The sequence below is a fragment of the Ambystoma mexicanum genome, chromosome 1p (assembly GCF_040938575.1).
Source record: "Ambystoma mexicanum isolate Mex_15411 chromosome 1p, UKY_AmexF1_1, whole genome shotgun sequence".
NCBI classification, from domain to species: Eukaryota; Metazoa; Chordata; class Amphibia; order Caudata; family Ambystomatidae; genus Ambystoma; species Ambystoma mexicanum.
In genome coordinates this window covers 1,245,841,659-1,245,864,451 of record NC_090921.1, presented here as the reverse complement: position 1 = coordinate 1,245,864,451, position 22,793 = coordinate 1,245,841,659, and positions in this window count along the sequence as shown.

The following is a 22,793-nucleotide window of genomic DNA, read 5'->3' as shown; positions in this document are numbered from 1 at the left end:
CCTGAATAGAACTACTTTACCTGTGGGACTACTTTCCACCTGGGTGTGGTCGGGGAAGGATACATACCTGATCGGTGGAAGGATACATGCCTGGAACTTCTTCCAAAGCTATTTAAACCATGCCCGATCAGCAACTCACGCTTCGCGTTGTTCTGCTCCTCGCAGCTGGACGCTCACCATGTCAGCTCCTGCATCTGGACTTCAGCCACGCCTGTCAGCATCCTGGGTCGCCTGCAAAGGGAGATAAGAGAGAATTGGGGAGAAAGAAGACCTTACCTGCTAAAGCTGCATCACGGGGACATCACACCGACGATCCTGAAAGGGAAGACATCATTTTAAATGCATTTCGCTTCGATCGCTGCAGCGCTGCATTTCACCCACCTTTCCTGGGCGCCCCCATCTTCAGCAGCGATCATCCGGATCCGCACCCACTTCCCAGAGCCTAGAGAGAAAAGACAAGAAAACAAGGTGAGAGAAGGAAGGGAAATAGGAAAAGCTCAGTTTCCTTCTAAGACTTACCTGTTGGGTCATTCCCATTTCATTTCGGGTCCTGCCGCTTCCTGGCATTTCGGACCCCGGCCCCAATGGGGAAAAAAGACAAAGACATTGAATGAGCAAATGCAAAGACATTACCTGAACGCTCACCCAGAACTTACACTTCGGTCGGCGCCATATCTTCGGCATTCCGAACCCCGGCCCCTAAGGGGAAAAAAACATAAGCATTAGCGCTTGCTGCAATAAGACAATGAACATTATTATTAAGCTTGAACTTTTGAACTTGCAACAGAACTCTTACAGCGCCTCACCTGAATAGTCAAGCTTATTTTGAACTCCCATCAAACCTCAATCCAGTGAAGTAACTGGGTTTCAACGCGCCCCTGCATCAGAAGCAGGATGGAGAACTCATCCTTCCAGACCCTAAGGTGAGACTTTACGTGGAATCGTGGAAGGGTATCGAGGAGGGTTGGAAGGGAGTGGGAGGCTTGAGCATTATTCCGTCAGTAGGTAATACTCCCTTTTCACGCACAGGGGAATATTCCTGCGAGCCAGAAAAGCCAGAGTAGAGGGGCCCTTCCTGTCCATCATCAGAGACCTGCGCTTCACCATTGAAGAAGCATCAGCACTCGAAGCCAGACCTGCGCCTCCGTGGGAATCAGGTGAGCGTGACACATGCTTTCATGTGTGCATTTGGCATACAGCTCCCCATGCTGCATTGTAACACATGCACCAATCATGTGGTTCACACATTACTGGTCTCACATGCATGACCATGATGTCCCTACACGCACACATCCATACATGGCCTATGTCACACATACAGGCAAGTATCAGACCACCAGTACACTGCAACATGCCCTGTCTCACACACCAATGCTTGGCCACTTACCGCTCAACTCCAGACAGGTCTTCCTCCGAAGGATCTGGGCATGGAGCGCTGGGCATACGTGTTTCAGGACCCTCATCTGGATGTCACTCATGCTGACCCAGCCCCCCTCCGCAAGGCGTCGGGCCTGAAGTCCTCCCAGCGCTTCTTGACGTGCTTGATGTCGTGGGTTGCCACCCCCTCCGCGTTGATGGCAACCACTATGTTGTCCCAGATCTTCTCTCATCCTTCCTTGTTGGCGCGTGAAGTTCCGAAGAGGACATCAAAATGCCCCAGGACATGCTCCACCAGGACACCAACTTCCTTCACACTGAAGCTGGTGGCCCTCTGTCTCTCTGGCTGGGGGTCATCAGTCCTCTCAGATGGTGTTTGCCCCGACATGGCGACCCCCGAGGCAGGCGTGGGTGGGCAACTGGGTCCTGGGGCTGGGCTGTGGAGCGATAGTATCCCAGTCGGATTCTTCTGTTCCAGCAGGGGTGGACACAGCAACTGGAACCCTGGCTGATGTGCAGGCACCAAATAGCAGGGCACGTGGGCAGCAGGCAGGCAGGCAGCAGCAGATGGCTTGTGGGAGCATGCTTGGGGCTCTGGGGGGGCATTAATTCGGCCTTCTGGGCAGGAACGTGGTCTTCCGTGTGTTGTTGCGTGGCCAGCTTGATATGGAGTGATTTGGCAAGTGAAAATCTTGCACGTCTGCGTGTAATTCGAGGAAAGGCCCTTAGCGCCTAAGCGTGTCTGTGACGTTACATGCGCAGGCGTTTCCCTCGTGACAAAGGCATAGTGGTTTAGGGCGCGTGAAAAAACTGAACGCCCGCGTGTGAATGCGTGTAATCCGAGGAAAGGGCCTACCCGTCTGTGACGTGACGCGCAAGGCCGTTTCCCTCAACACGGGTGCATGTTCATCGTACACATGCAAAAACTGCACATCCGAGTGCCAGCTCGTGTAATTGGAGGAAAGGGCCTTAGCGCGTACACGTGTAAGTGACGTTGTACGTGTGGGCCGGTTTAAGTGGTACGTGTAGGACGCCATTTCCTTGTACGTGCTTTTCGTTGAGAGCAAGTGGGTGAATTTTGTACTTCTTGTCGGTTCACACGCGATTACTTCACAGCGTTTCAAGTTCGTACTCCCTGTTACCTCTGACAGCGCTCATTTTTTTGTTGGGCCTGTTTCCTCAAACAGCATTCACTTCTTCTTTTGTCCTGTCTCCTCAGACAGCGTACAATTTTTCTTTTGGGGCGGGTGTTGCCAACGCTCACATGTGTGTCTTTTTCACATTCTTTTTCCAGGCAGACGGTGAGTCGCACACGTATTTACCAACTGTGCTTGCCCCGTGTGTCGCGTAACACTTCATAGGTCATTGTAGGCTGCGTGTAACACCTGTACGCTTATTTTTGTGTTTCTGGGTGCCACAGCGTATTGCGTGTTCATTTTTCCATGCACGTGGTCTACGAGGGGTTTCGTGCATGTTATTTTTTGTTTTCGGGGTGCCTGTACATTGCGTGACCCGTCATCTTTCCCCTAGGGGTCACAGACAGCCTTGCTAGAGCACTAGGGTATGAATTCCATCTAGTAACCTACCCCTTTCAACCCCAATTGCGCAGGACAATCGTTTACTGCTACTCCCATATGCACAACAACATCAGTGCCATGGTTGGGAGGCGACCAAGCGGTAAGGGAGGCAAAGGTGGCTGACCTCCAAAAGGTGGGTGTGGTGGGCACGGTAGGGGACGTGGCCAGGATTTAAAGGGTGCCCCTAGAGCAATCAGGGACGCCCATGCCCCCCCCCATGGTTGTGGGAATCGTAGCTGACACCATCCCAGCTCAGCCCTTGTTGGACCAGCCCATTGTGGCACCTGAACCGGCACAGGATGACTCCCAGGCTGACTTCCAGGTCAGCAAGTCTATGCCATGTGTGGCGGTGCAAGTTGGTGTCACCAGACCACGTGGATCTTGGGCAGCTATGTCATCTGCTGCTCCAAGTAGGCAAGGTGGGGAGGCTGCAGGGGTAGCTGCAGCTCGATCCACCCCAGCTCTGAGTCTCCCAGCTGGGACAGTGTCGGTCCCGGTCCATCAAACAGACGTTGCCCCTGCCAACATCACCCTGCAGCCAATGCCTGCACCAAGACCTATGGACATTGTGCATTCGCACACTCCTAGTACCCAGTCCACCGGCGCTTCTGCCCCTACTGACCAGAGCGGCGTAAGCCACTCAGGATCCGCACCACCTTTGAAAAAGAGGAAGAAAGTTGCTCTGGCAGTACAGGCTGAGACCCCAGACACGGCTACACACTCTGGCACGTCAAGGAAGCCTAGCTTTAATGACGCCGAACTTGATGCACTAGTGGCCTATGTTTCGGCACATAGCTGCAAAATGGTGGTGACTGCAGGGTGCAAGACCACACCTGGTCAACGTAAGGCACACTGGCAGACCATCGCGGACATCATTAGTGCCCTTGGATTTGTGAGACGCTCAGCTGATGATTGCTACAAGCGGTGGAATGACCTGAAACGCAGAGCAAAGAACAAGCTGGCCTTAAATCATGCTTCTACTCTGGTGACTGGCGTTGGGTCTCCACAAGAGGACAACCAACTCACTGAACATGAGTCTGTTGCTGGAACCTTCGACACAGAGGAACAGATCCAAGGTGTGTGAGACCTACCAGATTACGATGCATTGTCCGGTGAGTGCCCATGCATGTGTGTGTAATCCATGTGTATGTTGTGTGGATGACGGGTTCTGTTTGAGTGCCAGGTGAGGGTGTGTGCACCTGAGTGATATGGGTCACCCATGTGCTTCCTCCAAAACATTCACTGGCCTTGGATTTGAGTTTGACAGTATCCCTTCTGCCCACAGTAGCCATTTAGCGCCACATTACTGCAGTTGCCCTTGAACTGTCATCTTGCAACAACATTGTTTAGAATTTTTCAGTGTTCATTCAGGCTGATTGTTTCAATTCTGCCACTTTTGCAACGCATTTTTCAGCCCTATTGTCACATATGTGACATGCTTCTGTCATTGATTACACCCCACATTGGCCCACATTTGTTACCTTGTTATGTGAATGATTAGACCATTCAGGCTGGTCTAATTGATTTTTGGTGCCTGTTTGTATGTGGTACATGATAGTTGTTTCCTGTGAAGTTTAAGTGACCAACCATTGATGTGTACATCTGCCTGCAATCACTGTATTCTTGTACACTGGATGTGTTGCAGTGAGTGGCACATGCGTATTTTGTCACACTATGTAGCATTTTTCATCTCATCATATCCATCTCACATGGATGGCGGACAGTACTCATTGACCAGCATATGGCTGTAATAGTCAAATGTACCATGGCTATGCTAAATTCCATCTGTGTGCTGGCATGTGTCATGTATGTGTATTGGACATGCCACTCACAGGCTAATGTGTGATGCCAGTGCTACCCAGCTTGCAGCAAATGTGTTGCTTTTCCATCTTGGTGTCATCAGTGTCTGCTTTTTGCCTCACCTTCTAACTCATTGACAGTGCATGCATGCCAGGGTTATAGCTATGTGGGACATGTGTAAATCATTTACTGGATCTCTGGCTTGTCAGGCCTATGTGTGTGCTATGGTGTTAATGCCTGTTTCCATTTTTTGTCTTTCATGTTTTTGCTGGTGACTACGCACTTGATACTGTTGAGGTTGAGGAGATGGTGCAGACCCAGAATCTCAGGCACGACCGGGCACCAGTGGGGGATGTGGAGTGGTGGTGGGTGAAAACCCAATCTTACTGCAGACCATACTGTCCAGGGGTGTCTCTGGGTGCACCTCCCCAGACCTCTATTCAGGTGCTGAATCGGATGATGAGACTTATGTGCAGTCGCAGGTGAGTGTTTCTGGCAGGGATTCTGTTCTGTCCAACCCCCCTACACAAGTAGTAGAACCCTCTATGGGGATGTCAGTGTTGGTAAGTCCGCCTTTGGCGGTTACGGATGCAGGGTCACACTCCACAACATCTGATCCTGTTCCTGGGCCAGCAGATCAGAGGGGGAATGCAGTCCTACAGCCTCAGGCAGTGCCAGCACAGCAAGGTGCAGATCGCCTTGCCCCGAACAGGTGTGGTGCCCGCCGACGCGGTGGCCGTACGCCACCAGGCAATACTGTATGGGAAAACTCCATGTACGGTATGGCAACCCAACAGGCAGCACCAGTTGAAATGATGGCTCAGGCAATGGAGAGGGTGGCCACTTCCATTATCCCCCCTGAAAGGCAGATGGAGCAACAACAGCAGGCAACAGACTCCATTTGCCAATCACACAGGGAAGACATGTTGGCGTCCAACAGGGACCAACGGGCGGCACTGCAGACTCTGAGAGAAGCCATTTCTATAGAGTCACAGGGCCACAGCGAAGCCCTGAGGGTAGAACTCCATAACCTCAGGGAGACTCCTGTTGAACTTGAGGCTTCCACAAATTTGAGGACAGAACAGCAGCTGGAGCGGCTCACACGTTCGCTCTCAGCTGAGTTGCAGGCAACTCGGGAGGAGATCCGGGCATCACGGGAGACCATGCGTGCAGAAATGAAGGCAACCCGTCAGGTGCTGCATGGGGATCTCCGTACTATCATCCTCCAGAATGAGAGCTTCCAAACCCGCATGCTTACTGCCATGGAGGACCATACCAGGGCTTTGCGTGGGCTGCCTCCCATAGCACCACCACCTCCTGATGGAGCAGCAGAGGGTGATGAGAGCGACAGCAGCACTTCTCCCACAGTAGCATAGCCGTGCAGGCCATGAGCCCATGGAGGTGTTTTTTTTCTCGCAACATCCACACAGGTGGGTGTTGGTGTGCACCCTGTCCTCGGACCTCCTGGGTGCCCCCCCCCGGCCTCAACATGTCCATTTTTATTTGTCTTTTTTTTTTTTTTTTACAGTGTATTGCCTTGTGTGGCTCCCATGGGCAACCACTGTGTATTCCAGCTGGGCACATGCAGGCTTGTCATGTGTTTGGGTTAGATGCTTGGGTTCCTGACACACACACCCCTCCTGCTTCCCGTTTCCATGGGCTTGCAAAGGGTGTGACCAAGTGACAGTGACTTACACAGTGACATTGGGCTCCCATTAGCTGTGTGGGCAGTCTGTAGTCATAACTGTGTGGACATCCCTAGTGGGGTTTGTTTTTGTATTGAACGCTGCATGGTGTATTGATATGTGCTTGTGCATCCATGTCTTCCTCCTTATCCGCAGGCCGTCTCCATTGCCGATGCAGTTCATGTTGTATGCAGTACACTGACACATTTGCCTGACAGCAACACTCTGGAGTTGGAAGGGGTCGATGTGCTGGCTTATTGAGGTTGTATGACCTACATTACTTTGAATTTGTACTGTCATAATTTGGCAATGTTTCATGCTGTGTTGCTGTATTGTGTTGCTGGTAAGTATTTGGTCATGTGTGCTGTTTGTTATTGATTACTGGGATCCTATTGTCTGTGGCCTGTTTCCATTTGGGACAGTGCACTTTGTGCCACTTGTGTCATGTGTTGTGCATTCCTTTGTTTGCTTTCACATTGCAGGACATGCCATGGTGTGTTGGGTGACGGAGATGGGGAGGGGTTTGGTGACATGGTGCTATTTTCATGTTGTATTTTGCAAGGGGGTAGTCATTCATGCAGCATAAATGTGTGTCTTTTTGTGACACAGCATTGGTTGTCTTTGGGTAGTTAGGGATGCACACAATGTAACACTTCCAGGTGACCAATCTCAGGCTGGTATGGTTGTGACAGTTGACTGTCCCTTATGTCATCATCATTGATTGTCAGCTGGTATTTGCCAGGGCTGTGTGCACTTCATAGGGGTGTGATTTTAGTGGAAGTAATTAGCCACCAGCTGCGTCTGTCCTGCTTCACAACGTGCCCTTTCCCCACCCATGCTCAGCGGCCGTGCTTGTGGTTGGGAATGTGGGGGCACCACCATGTCCACCAGCAGGCCCTGGCGTGTTGCAACGTTGTGCAGGACACATGCTGTCACTATGATCCTGCACACTACTGGGGGCGCGTATAGCAGCTGGCCACCAGAGCGGTCAAGCGAGCGAAAGCGTGACTTGAGCACTCCGAATGTGCGCTCCACTATGCCCCGGGTTGCATTATGGGCTGTGTTGTATCTTACCTCGAGTGGTGTGTGGGGTTCCGAATTGGCGTCATCATGTGGGTGCTCAGAGGGTAGGCACTGTCCCCTGTGGAGGTGATGATGGGTATCATTAGTGGGGTTGTGACATTACTCAGTATCTGACATGCATGCATGTGCAGGGGCATTTATACTCACCAAGCAGCCATGTATCGCCATGCCGCCCAGCTTCTAGGTCCCGGTTTAGGGTTGACATTCTGTAAATGAAACTGTCATGGGTGGACCATGGATAGTTGGCATATACTGAGCTGATGATTCCCTTGGCATCACATATAACCTGCACGTTGATGGAATGCCAGTGCTTGCGGTTTCTGTAGATGTGCTCAGTTGCCCTGGAAGGACGTAGAGCCACATGGGTGCAGTCAATGGCACCTAGCTCTTTGGGGAAGTGTGCCACCCCTTGAAAATCTGGACGACAGCCTGCCTTTCTGCGTGTGTTCTGGGCAGGTATATGTGCCTGCGGACTAATGGGCGTGCAGTCATGATGGCCAAAACCTGGTGCAGGCAGCGTGTCTGCGTGGCCTGTGACACCCCCCCCCACTATGGCACTTGTCCGCTGAAATGAACCAGGGAGCTCAGTACTTGGGAGCACAGGGTGGGTGATGTGAGGTCATCCTCCCACTTACTCACCAGGTCGAGTATTATGTGAGGTGGAAACCTCTACCTCCCATACACCTGGTCATCAGGCATCCCAAAAAGGCTGGTTGTGGGTGTAAAAATTCAGGCCCTGACTATCCTCCTCCTCCTTCTGCGGTATCCCACGACCACTGCTGCGAGGAACGGTATATTCATCTTAGCGTCTGAGCTTGTTTGTTGTTTGCATGCACTTTTATGCCGCGCGGGTCAATGTACGCCTGCTTCCTGCTGGTGTACGTGTTTTTCTGGATTAGCGCGTCTTTTTTGGCGCACGCATTAGCCCGTTCGATTCCATGAATACTTGGTATAGGCGCGCGTGTGGGCGTTCTGCGCATTTGCCTCCTGTACTTCCCCCGTGACGCCCACATTTTCAAGCGTTGTTTCCCATTATGCCCCGTGTTACGCCTACTTTTGTTGTGTGCACTGTGCTATGTGCGCTTTCGCTGTGCGCGTAGCGCCCGCTGTTTGAAGACGTGTGCGCCAGCGTGCGCCACGCAGGATTTTAGAGCACATCCATGGATTTACATGCGCACAGACTTCCATGAATCGCCGTGCGAGGGTTTCGCTGCGATTTTCGCACTTGCGCTGCGATTCGCACGCTTGCACGGAAATATTTAGCGCACATTCATTCCATGAATCGGCCTGTAAATTGTTTGGTTTTACATTTTAGCTAAAAGCTACTACTGGAAATTAGTTTGTGTTTACAGCTTTCCAATCCCTGTGTTCTACCTCCAGCTGTCAAAACATGCAGGGAGCATCTGTTTTCCAAAGCATTCTCGGAGACCCCCGATTCATGCAGCATCTCCTCAATGAATTGTATGCTGTTTAAAATGTGCACACAAACATATTTTAAGCCCATGCTTTTTTGTTGTATTCATATGGTGCACTCCTTTCATTCCACAGACGTGGAAGAGTTGCCTGCCGCTGGATTCGATGAAAGGACCACACCTGCCGTTGTATCCTAATGAAAGAAAATATTGTTCAGAAAGAGGCCTTCTCAGGGTCTGGACATGTATTCATCGGAGCTGCTGGAAGTGATGCAGTGGACGGTGGGGTTAGGGTGGATGAATGGACTGATGACTGGATCGGTGAGTGAGTGGGCATGCATTGGGTGGGTGTACAAGTGAGTGAGAGTAGTTGGATTGGTGACTGAGGGTGAGTGTTGCAAGGATGGAATGGTGAGTGAGTGAGGTAGAGGCTGAGAGATTGATGAATTCACTGATACGGCAGCAAGAGGGTGAATATTGGAGGGCGAGATTGGTGAGGGAGAGTATGAATGTTGGATAGACTGATACATTGGTGCACACCAGTGTGAGAGGGTGTGTGTTGGATGGATGGATTGGGATGTATTGTGATTGTTGAATAGATGTATGGATTGATGGGGCGAGACTAAGAGGATCAGGGAAGAATAGATGGATTATTGAGAGACTGAGTGAAAGTCTGTGTTATTGATTATTGGATGGATTGGTGAGAGGGTGTGTGTTGGATTGATAGATTGATGAATGAATTAGAGAGTGAGTCGCTCTTAGAATGATTTTTGAGGGAGAGATTGAGTAAGCGGGTATTAGAAAGATGAATTTGTGAGTAAGAGGTTGAGAGTTGGACGATGTGTGGTTGAATTGTTGAGTTTGAGAGGGAGTATGTGTGACTTAGGATGCATGGTTTTGTGAGAGAGTGAAAGGGTGAGCGTTGCAGGGGTGATGGACTTGGGAATGAGCGAGCAAGATGGTATGTGTTTAATGGGTGGATTGATTGATGAGCAAAATGGCGAGTTTTGACTGGTTGGATGGGTTGGTGCCTGGGAGAGTGAGTGGATCAGTGTTGGTATATGGATGGATGTTAAATGGAGTCTTGCATACCCTTTAAGACAAGGTAGCAATACCCTTGAAATGGATGGGGATGCAGAAGTTACTCAAACTTCAATAATGGAAACGACTCAGGTAGTTGGCAAAAAAATAATTTTTTTAACATCAATTATCTAAAACAGGGAGTACAATGGACATCAACGGACGTCTCATTGTAAGATCTCTCAATGCATCTTAAAAAAACATTCTTTTGTAGCAAAAAATCATCTAGGATGATGTTAACCTACGTATTACTAACATCATCCTACGTGGCAAACTACAATAACCTAGTGAAGAAAGTGATTGGTTCTTAAGGAACCTCTAAGTATACAATCCGTACTAGTCTAAGAGAGTGAAGAAAGGTGATAGGTTTCTTAACATCAGGTGGGGCAACTAAGCCCTCCCCTTAAACAGGTCACTACGACCGTCACTAAATACACAACTTTGCATTGGTTACACAAACTATAGGACCCTTAATCACGCTGCCCCCTACCATTGGTTTGCACTCTAACCTCCGTCAGTATTTTTCCACCTACGTTAGCAGCATGCAGACTGGACTTCCAGGCGCTGGTGAGCTAGTCTTCAACCATAGCTTCCTGCCAATTAGCATATTCATCTATCATCACCTCAGTGGCCTGCTGTCAATTAAGGCTTTGAACTTGTCCTTGTGAGTGTTATTTTGCTCTGGAGAATTCAGGGGAGTGAAGGCACGCTCTGATCTCATGCGTATGTGTGACCATCGTGTCCATCCTACTTCATCCTTTCACGTGACCGAAGACCACAAAATCAAGCCCTAGTGTATTTAAAGTGCTATTTTCTAATAGACCTCTGATGTCTTCCTTGTTTTTGTCCATGCCTCCTGAACAGGAGTTCCGTTCTTTAACACAATTTGTATCCAATGCCTGCTCACCCCAGCCTGATACGACCTTGGCTTCTTAGCTCATCCAGCCTTGCCTATCTGAGATTCACTTTGTAATTCATTTGTTTTTTAAATGCGACACACTACAAAAGAGGCCTTCTTTCCCTGGTCCACCTCTGCTATAATACATAGTGGGAACATCCATTCGTTACTCACTTCTATATACATATGTATATATGATACACTAACAAAAAAACTTTTTAAAGGGACTTTATGGTTAAGTTACACTAAAAAACCTATGCAATTCACTGGAAACATTTTGCTACAGGGACGTTATGGTTAAGGCAAAAACCTAAAAGCCCCACAAATTTGCAAGTCATGGTATTGTAGGCAACCATAACTCGCGCTACCCCTGTGCACTGCAAGGACTGACACCCATAACATCAAAGATGGCATCACAAATATCATTGATGACATAACTGATTTTATCACAGACCTGGCACCCTCTTTTTTAGTTTAGTTAGATATGTACACTAGGTGATTTTCTTGACTAGCAGTGAGGAAATGCAAAGTGAGAAGGTACTACACTTGTACACCTTACCGTTCTCACATGTTCTTGCACTACTTTCCTTAGGGTTCAGTGACATCATATGCTACATATATATAGGGGAAGAAGGAAGCCTGAAATGCAGCACTTATCTCTGTGCATTAAAATAATCAGCTAAGTTACGAACACTTAGTACTGCTACATTTTTGCTTACTTTACTTTCTTTGTATATGCTGCTATTGGTATGCGTTCTGCTGTCTTACATTTTTGTGTGCAGTATTATACTTATATAGCAACTGAGGGATTGGTAGCTACTTATCACATATTTAACAGTCCACAAATGTCTAACAGCAAAGCATGCATCATTTCACTGTGCAGCATGGAAACATTTGGATATTGCACCTGTAGTATGCATGCTGCACACACTGCTTACGTTTGTACATGAGGTTGGTATTGTAATGGAAAGAAATGTGTAATGCAATACTGTTTATAGCAATGCCTTGTGCAATTACCTACTTATATAATGATAGTTTTCCATATGATGTCTGATAGTTTTATGGCAACATAACAAAGACAATCCCTTCTGGACGCTTCTCATGACAACTACATATACATGTGATGTCATAGGTGATGTCATCAATGACAGTTGTGATGTCATCTTTGATGTCATGGGTGTTAGTCCTTGCAGTGAAAAGTGGTAGCGTGAGTTATGGTTGCGTACTGTACGATAACTTTCGAATTTGTGGGGTTTGTAGGTAACCATAACATCCCTGTTGCAACGTTTTCCAATTGAATCTGATAGGTTTTTAGTAGTGCAACTTAACCATAAAGTACAGTTAACAAGGTTTTTTGTTAGTGAATTTCATTGGTTTTTAGCAGGCTACCCTTAGTTTGTAATGAAGAACTGAGCAACATAGTGAAACTACTGGCACCATGTTAATGCGGACAGCAGTTGCGGGCTGTGCGTCTGTTTTCACAGATTGCCTGGCCTCCAACCTGCTGAGGTAGGCAGGTGCTCTCTTACATAGTGGTACCAATCACCAAACGCAAAGAACATATACAAACCGCACCATATGCAAGAATTGCAAGTGAAAAAAGAGTAGGTTTGCAAATTATGTACTTATGAAGCAAACAGGACAAAGGCACATGCAGTACACCATAACAGAATGTATGAACAACAGAAGTGATGCCCACCTTCAACAATGTACCACACTGCTACTGTAAATGGGAAAAAAGAACGAAGTGCCACAGTAACGAGTGGAAAGTGCTAAGACCTCAATGTCAGTACAATGTAGTATGGACACTAAACTGTATGTAATAATTACACATCTGTTGTAGTATGCAATAGAACATGACCATAACATAGCAAGCACCTTAGAGTGGCAGGACGAAAATGTCCCTCATGACGCAAACAGTTTCTATAGTAACTCCACTGGTACGCACCGTACAGTGAACCGTAAATTATGTAATATATGTTGCTGCATGTACACCAAACACATTCTCTTTTTGATAAGAGAACATATTGCAAAGGAAAGCAAGGCAGTACAAGCAGCAAGCCTTGGACAACAGCATATGGGCATAGGAAAGGAAAGCAACTCTGTGCATAGGAAAATGGACAGCCTGGAGGAGATGAAAGTGGAAAAAGTAGTGAACAAATGGACCTTCGTAAAGTTTGCGTACAAGGATATATATTGGACAAAATAAAACAGCAGTGGCACACCTGCTTGTGTACTCCTTCCCCATGTCATAGGCCACCATCCCCTCAAAAACCTTGTCATGGGAGATTTACGGTAATACATCAAGCTCTTCCTCCCCTCACAACCAAGTTCTGTAAATCCCCATTTCGCCACATTAAGTAGCCACTTCTGCTACCCCTTCCCTTTCCCAATAGTTTTTGTGATTGTCTACAAGTAAACAGTAATATTGTAAAGGTTGCTGAGAGTTTGTGTGGTGTTTTTCTTTCCTGAAATGGGGTTGTGACTCAGCAGAACACAGTCCTCGTTGAAAAGACTGCAATTAATAAAAAGATAGGTGTGCTATGGACACCACAGCTGTCCAGCCTATTTACAATAACAATGGAGGCATCCGTACGCCGCCAGCAAGGTCTGCATGTCTGCATGTTGTCCACCACCTATCAATGCGTGCAGGAGTGGATATTTGTGCGTAGTGCAAGTGCAAGCATGTTTATGTTTTCCTGTGTGTCCTAGTAACAGTGCCACTCTGCTGGATATGCAAATGAACTTTAATGTACTGGAGGCACCACCCACTTCCTACAAGTAGCTATCCACATGAACATTGCACCTGCTATACACTATAAACATCCAGCGTCTTCCAAATGGTTGGCGCACGTGTGTCGCACTATTATTCAATAGATAAGTGGCAGCGGTGTGCACAGGACACTTCTCCTCATGCGCACAACGTCTTCTGGCCAAAATTCGTCCTGCGGACAGCCATCCCAAAGGAGAACAGTGGCGACGGCAGCATTCGACCGCACCAAAGGTGCGCGTAGGCTCTTATTTCAGGAACACCATCTGGACCCTTGGACAGCGGAAAAGTGCAGTGTTTTGCAATGTTAAGATTGTTTTTCTGAAAGTACACGCTTTCAAACACACCACAATGTGCCATTGCACATATTTGTATCTTTTAAAAAAATGCAAGCCTGTTTGCCAAGTGCAAGTTCTCCACAGCAGTCCTACAAAAGTGCACTCCGCAAAGTTCCACAAAAATTTCTTTGTAGCTTCCCAAAACAGAGTAGGAGGCCACAGCACTGTGCCCTGTGAGGTTGGACGGAGTCTGCTGTGCTGCAATTTTGTTGCAATTAATGCCTACCCATCTCAGTAGGTACTGTAATTATGAAAAGTATTAGCTGCCCTTCCTGTAACCCACACCCTAAGTTGCAATAGCCCCATGCAGTGGCCTATCAGTGATCTCACAAGACGTGAAGGTTAATTTCCTGTGCTTTTATTAACTCTTCACAAATAGCACTGCCGTCAAATTTTTGTCACCTGGAATCATACATTTCAGCAGATATTTATAGGAATGTTATTGTCCTGCTGATGGTCCCTGTATTTAGGTGAGTCAATGTCTGTGGCTGAAGGTTGTAGGGGAGACCGTATGACAGCTTACTGCTGCCTCGCTTGCCAGGCTGACAATGTGTTCAGCGGGAGCTGGCACACATGATCTCACAAGTTCTCCTATGTAACTTCCGCCGGTACCTGCCTAATGTCCTTTACTGTGCAACCCCATTATGCCATTCCATAGGTAGCATGATGCAAGCAGTTTTATGTGCCACGTGCATGTCTTCAACTACGGCGGAGTCCGTAACCCAGTGAAGCACAAACATTCGTTCCTACATTTCCTCTTCCTTCTTTGTAACACGCCAGCAGCGGTCGCTGTTAGAATGTTCCACACACATCTACCAATCACATCGAAAAGGTCTCCATTGAACTATATTCGTTTTGTACACCAGTCCTCTGCGTACATACACACCCAGAAGCGGTATTGGGCAATTCCTCAGCCTGCACAGTCCTTCTTTCCATGGCCATCCTCAAAATCCCGGGATGGGGATTTCGTGCTGCGTGCGGCCATAACTCAATAAAGTACAACCAAAGTGGGGGAGGTTGTTTGAGCGGAAAGCTCTGAAAATAGCACATGTTGTTTTAAGTTGGGTTGTAGATGCTTCTACTAAACACCCTTTCTTTCAGGTTTCAATTGCTTTTGTGTTGGCTTGTGCTCACATTGTCACATTGAATTCTTAAATGTATCCAGTAGATGGGCAAAGAAAACAGCATTACCAATGGTGTACAACTAAATACCTTCTTCTTGGAAAGACTCCGCATTTGCACAACGACTGGGTTCATTGTTGCTGAGAAATATCCCATAAGCGGACAAAAAAAAATGTACATGCTTCTGTTCAAAAGACACCGTCCAACCTCTGGCTCGCAACAACTTACATGACCATTGTCCCACACTCTTATTACTATTAGGTACCAGAAAAGCACCTTGGTAGTGCGACAAAGAATCTGCACGACTTTTAGCAACCTTTTCAGTGGATGGAGGATGCGTAAACAAGGCAGGTAACCCATATACATGTCGCCGTACTTCATGACGGTAACATCACCAGTATTAAAAGGGGCCATGTCTCACCAAAGGGCATTCATATTGGAAATACAGCCGTCATACACAGCGCACCACAATGTGTGCACTCCTTCCAAATCTCAGTACCCATCAAAGTGTCTTTCCTGGGCATACTTATGCATATGTAGCACAAATGCATCACCCAAAGGTAACTCAAGGCATTTCACCAAGTCAAACAGCCTCATTATGCAGTGCAATATACAACAGTATGACCAGGCCTTTGTGTGAACCACACCCACAGTACCTGATTTCATATTCCCCACAGTTCCATTTCCATTGGCCATGGTGAGACGCGCAGATTCTAGCATGTGCACATCCGAAAGTACAGCGAAGGCTGCGCCCAAGTGAAACAGGAGGAGACCCTCTCCCTATGGATGCCATTGCCTGTGACACACACCCGGCGCACCACATTGGACAATGCCAACAGTTCCATTTCATTGGACACCATGGTGAAAAGAGCTGAATATGGCACGTGCGCTTTCGCAGGTATCGCTACTGGTGTGGCCCACCGAAGCATCAATAATTCTTCTTCCCTTTCCACTTCTTTCCTTCTTGCACGCCACCATTATGTTCTCTTACAATGCTGCACACGCATCCAGCAATTACATTAAAGAACTCTCCATGTAAGAGTATGAGTTTTCAACATCAGTCCTCTGCGTACACACCACACCCAGAAATGGCATTACACAATACTTCACCCTGCACAGTTCCATTTCCACGGCCATCGTGAAAATCCCTGGATGAGGTTTTCGTGCTGCCTGCCGCCGTGGACGTATACATTTCAATTTCGTTTTTAAGGTGGGCTGTCCAAAGGCTTGCTTTTTTTCAATTTCTCGTTTTAGATGCTTGTTGCGAGACACCTTTTTTTCAGTTTTTCATTAGTTTTCTGTGTCTTTGCAGTCACAATATTACAGTAAATTCTTCAACGCATACTGTAGATTGGCAAAGAAATCTGCATTGCCAATGGGCGACAATGAAAGGCCATTTCTGTCAAAAAACCCAACATTTCCACAACTTATGAGGTTATTGCTGCAGAAGAACATCCCACACGAGTGCACACAATCTGACAGGCTTCTGTTGATGGGAGACCTCCCAACTTCTTGCTCGGAACAACATTCATCACCAGTCACCCATACTCTTCTTGGTAGTATAGATGAAACAACCACCTGGGCAGTTGGAAAAAAGCCCCTGCATTCAGAAACTTTCTGATTCGACACAACAAACCTAAACCAGGCACATAACCCATATGCGTGCTGCCGTAGTGAAGGACGATGACATCCACAGTCCCAAAGATGGCCAAGTCTCTACAAAGTGTGTGCATATCGGTGAAATTGCACTCATAGAAACCGGTCCACAAGGTGTGCACTCCTCCCAAACAAAAATTGCCATCAAAGTGTCTTTCCAAAGCATACTTGTGTAGATCGAGCACAAATGTATCACCCAAAATCAACACAATGTGTTTCGCGATCACAACCACCCTCACTATTCATATTAACACTGTATGCCTGCTCCTTTCACTGAAACACACCCTCAATACCTGATTGGATAATCTCCACAATCATATTTCTATTGGGCCGCATGGTGAGAAGCACACAATGTGGCACGTGCAGTTCCCAAATTGCGCACAGCGCCACGCCCCAGTACAGTAGCGGTCTTTCCTCCCTTTCCACTATTTGTTTCTCCACCAGTACCTGATTGGCTATGTGTAAACAGTCACACAGGCATCCACCAATGGCATGCAAGATTTTAGCATGTAACACCTGTGGGATATACGCAACACTTCAAAAGTACCGTTACTAAATCAGCCTGCAAGTATCCAGTCATTGGAAAATACTTGTAGTAGTAAGTTATGTGACAAAGTGCAAACTTTTTGCATCCATGTTCACCCACATGAGCACCCAGCATGACACAATGTAAGTATGCTAACTTCTCCCACAGTATGTGTTCAACTCTGTAAAGGAACACCTCTGCGCATGGTATCAGCCACTGAGCGGCCATTACGTTCTTTACAAGCAAACTGGATGCATTTCCAATCCCTACCATTAAGTAGCACTTCAGCGATATGTGCTTGCAACGTTATTATTTGCCCACATCATACAATGTAATATTATAACAGGAACTCTTTGCTTTCCTTCTGACAATTCTACAAAATGTATTACTCACTAACCCTCCTCTTACATAAATCATAAGAAAATAGCACCAATAGCAGCATTGAATGTATCGCACTATGTGCACAGCTGCACTTATGTCTAGGCACCACTATTGCCACAGTCTTCTTTTAAATCTGCCCCCTTCTAATGTCGGCCCTCTGGAACGAATCCAGAAGAGAAGTATGTGATTTAGGATGCTATATGGCCTGCACTTAAATATCACCAATAACTCCCAGTGGCTGCTAAAAATAAAGTGAGAAGACTCTGCCTAATGCAAAAGGCCTTCTGGGCCCTGGGACCTCAATACCTCGAACTGTGACTTCCTATTTATTTGCATGCGCGAGTGCTTCTCTCATCTGCCTCCAACTCCCTCAGGCCCACATACTTTTACAAATAACCAGTTTGTGGTAGGTATGCTTCTTCGCCTGCATCCTCATTCTATAAAAACAGCCTCCCTAGCTCCCTGCCACTTGAGGGGTATCATCGGCAGTTCAAAAAGCACCTCAAACCCTTTCTCTTAGTGTCTGCTGTTTATTCCCCTCTCCCCAGCTAACTCCCTGATGTACACTCATTGTGCACGAGTTACCGCGCAACTCTGTTATGTCGGCCCCATATCACCTAGCCCCAGTGCTTTAAGTGGGCCGGGGCCTGCCGGGGCCGGGCCCCGGCAGTCTCCAAAAAGTGCGGCTGATCCGGGGCCCTGCCGGGGCCCCCAGTCCCACCGCACGCAACATTGGCGGGATGCATTCCGCGACGGGAGATGCGCCTGCCATGAAGTCAGGCTAGCTGACAGAAGTGGCAGCCAACCACAGCGATGCTGTGCCTGGCTGCCACTTCTGTCAGTCATAGTAACTGCCTCTGGTGACCCCTCGCGCGAGGGGTCATCAGAGGCAGTTACTGTTCCTTTGTTTCCCCAGGTCGCCGAGGCGTCTTTAACCCTCGGCGAACCTGGGGATTCCTCGACATATTTCGAGGTTTATAAAAGATGGCTTTGAAAGTACACATTTCAAGCCATCTTTTATAAAGCTTTGCCGATGGACAATTTTGTCCGTAGTGAAAGCTTTATAAAAGATGGCTTGAATTGTGTACTTTCAAAGCCATCTTTTATAAACCCGAAAACATGGCCTGAAAACTAGGCAAACCGTAAGGTACGCACACAAATATATATACATGTTATATATCTGTGTGCGTACCTTACTATGGTGTGTGTACTTTGCAGGCCATCTTTTCTAAACATAGAAATATGTAACATATGTAACATATTTCTATGTTTAGAAAAGATGGCCTACAAAGTACACACACCATAGTAAGGTACGCAGACAGATATATAACATGTATATATATCTGTGTGCAAACCTTACGATTTGCGTGCTTTTTAGGCCACCCCCCTCCCAGAAGCCACGCCCCCAAATGAGGGCCCCCTCTCGATTTCTTACCCCACTTAAAGCCCTGCCTAGCCCCACCACGCAGACCACTGCACTTTATTTCAATCACACCCCGCACTTAAGGGCTGTTTTCTGTATGGCGGAAAGTTCATCCACCACCTGTTCTGTATACTTATCTATTCACTTGTCACAAATGGGCCGTATTGTTAATTATAGTCTTTTGTTCTTCTACCCATATACTGTTCTTTCCCCTCCCTCCAACCATGCCCTTCGGCTACGTAAGTCACACCTGGCCTACTAGCGTAGTTGCCTCTATCTCCCCTCTGTTTCTCTTCCCTTGGCTCGGTCCGCTTTCCTAGAGGTGTGTGTAAGGGCATGACAAATGACACTGCATACAATTGCACATCATGTGAGGTCATACACAGAGTGGATGTACAACAATACAATGCATGCCACTAATCCCATACACTGCAAAGTTTTTGTTTGTTTTCTGCAATACCCCACTTACTGTACACTTTTGAATAAATAACATGCATATGCGCCACACCTTCCATGTTACTTACTTCAAACAAATGCATACATTGCATGTATACAACCAAATTGCCTGCCCCTTACCTTGCACACTTCCACCATACCTTCTGCATTTCTTTCTCCAAAGAGACCTTCGGGCACAGTGTTTCCGTATACCAGACTTCCCAGGCTTATAGAGCAGTCTCTTTTTGCTCCACAGTTTCATTTTCATTCCTCCCATTGGAAGAAAAGTCTGCATGTGGCACATGCAAGCATGCAAGTACACCTTAATCTGTGGAGTTATCGTGCTAGGGAAGGAGGGGGTGGGCAGGAGGGGAACTGTAGAACAGGGTAGAGGTTTGTGTGTGTACAACTGTCTCAAAAAAACAAGAGGTTTTTTTTGTGTCCTGGTTCTGTTATGTAAGTACTTTCATAATATTTTTTTTTCTCTTTCAATAACTTTCTGTTTCCTTATCCTCCTCACATTTGTAAGTACTAAACATTGACGCCTCTCTTACTGTTGTACAAGATTATCTGCCAATCTTAGTGCAGAATTGCCAACCAAACAACGTTGCCAATGGAGGTCCAAAAAATAACATTTCCTTGCGCTCGCTGATAATCTTGCTTGTTAATGCTGTCATAGTCAGTGCAGAACATCCCAGCACTGCACATAAAGTCCCATAATCCTCTGTTTATTAAACAGATCCCAAATTCTGGCTGTGGGCAACTTACATCAGCATGGTTCCAAGCACCTTTTGGTTGTATGGAGAAGAAACTCACCTTGGCAGTGGGTAAAATGTGCATCACTGCTGACAGTCACTGCTTGAGGGGATGTAGCAAATGTGCACATGACATCTAGGCCAAATGTAGTGCTGCATAATGCACTATCACGACATCCACTGTACCGACAGATGCCACACGTGTACAAAGGAGAACCATAGCACCGAAACCCCACTGATAGACTGTGCCCCAAAAAGCCTCCACTCCTCCCAACTAAAAGTTAGTATCAAAGCCTCTTCCCACAGCATATGTGTGCACATCTTGCACAAAGGTATCACCCATGATAATGACTCTGCGTCTCTCCTTCTCAGTCAACCACACTGCAGCAACATTTGGAAACATCTACCACCGCCCATTCCTGCCACCCACACGCTCCACACCTCATTTGATCATCCCCACAGTTCCATTTGCAAAGGCATCATGGTCAGAAGGACACATTGTACCATGTGCGCCTTCCCAACTACAGCGAGGGGCACACCCCATTAAAGCTAAGGCACTCTTCTTCCGTTTCCACTATTATATATACATAACTAGCACATTGCGTACTATTTAATAGGCACAGACGCATTTAGCATCCACATCCAAGTCCTCCACATCGAACAGTTTCATTTCTGCACTACACTGCAGACATACCTTTACACACTCACAGTGCAGGTCTGGTGTCATATGAAACCACCTCCACGTAACGGCTCTCCTAAGTGATCCACAATTTCATTGTCCACATTCACCCACACCAGTACCCAACACCACCAACTACACGTACCAGTATTTTATTTTCCTCCCAACACTCCACCAACTGCAAAGATACAGTACTTCCAAGTGCACTAAGGTATTTACTAATCTGTACAATGCACACTACTCAAGCACATGCACTATACATTTCAACCATATGCACTACAACACACACACTTTCTCAACACAGCACTCAATGGACACACTGCATAACTCTACACTCCATAAGCTCCTGCCATGCACTGCTAAATGTACCATGTGTGAACAATGAACACACCAATGGAATCAACAATGCATGCACAACTCACAAACCGCAAACAAAAGGCAACATTTTAAGGAGTACTTATAGGCAACCCACACACGTATTTGTGCAAGGCTTGCAGCTATGCATCCAAGATGCTAAGGCGTCACCACACACAGAACACCCTAGTACACCTCATGTCATGTGTCATGGATTCCCCATCTGCAAATGCACCTGACACCTTTCACCCAGGGCACATCTTTGCATGCAGGCCACCATGATGTTGTGTTGGCTCTGCTAAACGGTGTGTCAGTAGCTTTGTACATTGTCCCTTATGCAACTTTGCAATGGTAAGCACTTCCTTTCATAGAGCAATATGATAACACACTTTCTCAGTCAATGGTCATGTAAAGGGAATCCCATTATAAAGCACATGCTGACATATGGCTCCTTAAAATGCAACACATGCAATTGCCTACACCATGTGCACGTGAACACAGAGCACCTCACTTCAGGTGCTCCACCAAGTGTCAAATGCTCTCCGCACACATTATTTTAAGGTCAGCATCCTCTTAGAAATACCATGGCAAATCAGCAGGGCTGAATTTTGGTATGATGGCTGCCGTCAAGGGATACGCTCTTGGATGTATAGCTTACAGCCTTTGGCCATGTACCCAATAGTCTAGTCCTTACCCACATCCACCACAACAAAACTCTCTCATTAAGGGGAACATTTGTCACATACCACAATCCACAAACGTAACATACAATGGGTGCTTGAAAAGACAACTGATGACAAACTGTAATAGTGCCATGTGGCTCCCTCATGTCAATGATGGTGCAATATATAGAATTGTGGTGGCTTATATGCAGGCCTAGCCTGTTGGGTTCATGGCCTATGGGCTGCAGCCTTCGGCCATGTACACAACAGTCTAGGCCTAGGCCACACCCAACACAAAGTAACAGAGCCATGCAGTCAAACATATAGTCATATAGCAGACATCGGAAATGCAACATACACACCACCACTTCCACCCATCCGCCACACCATAAAGCAGGGAGGCAGGCACACGTGTTCCACTTACCGTAATGCAGCTGCAGATTGCTGCATTTGGCACTGCTACCCACTTCCTATCACTAAGCACTATAAGCATCCCAACCAAAGAATACAAGCGTCACTACATTTCACCTGCTCCCAACACTGTACTACGTACTTACAACCAATGATTCGTAGTGCACTGCAACACTTTCTAATCTCGGCATTACTCACTAGGCAAGCACATATCAGAACCAGGTGCACCGTGACCTCTTCCAAATGTACAGAATTAGGAGGTAGGGTGGGCACTGCTCTGTCCTTTTAATAATTCAATTATATCACACGTTATCTCTCAATTATGTATGGGAGCTCACCCTTTACCCTAGGCACCAGGTTATCAAAACA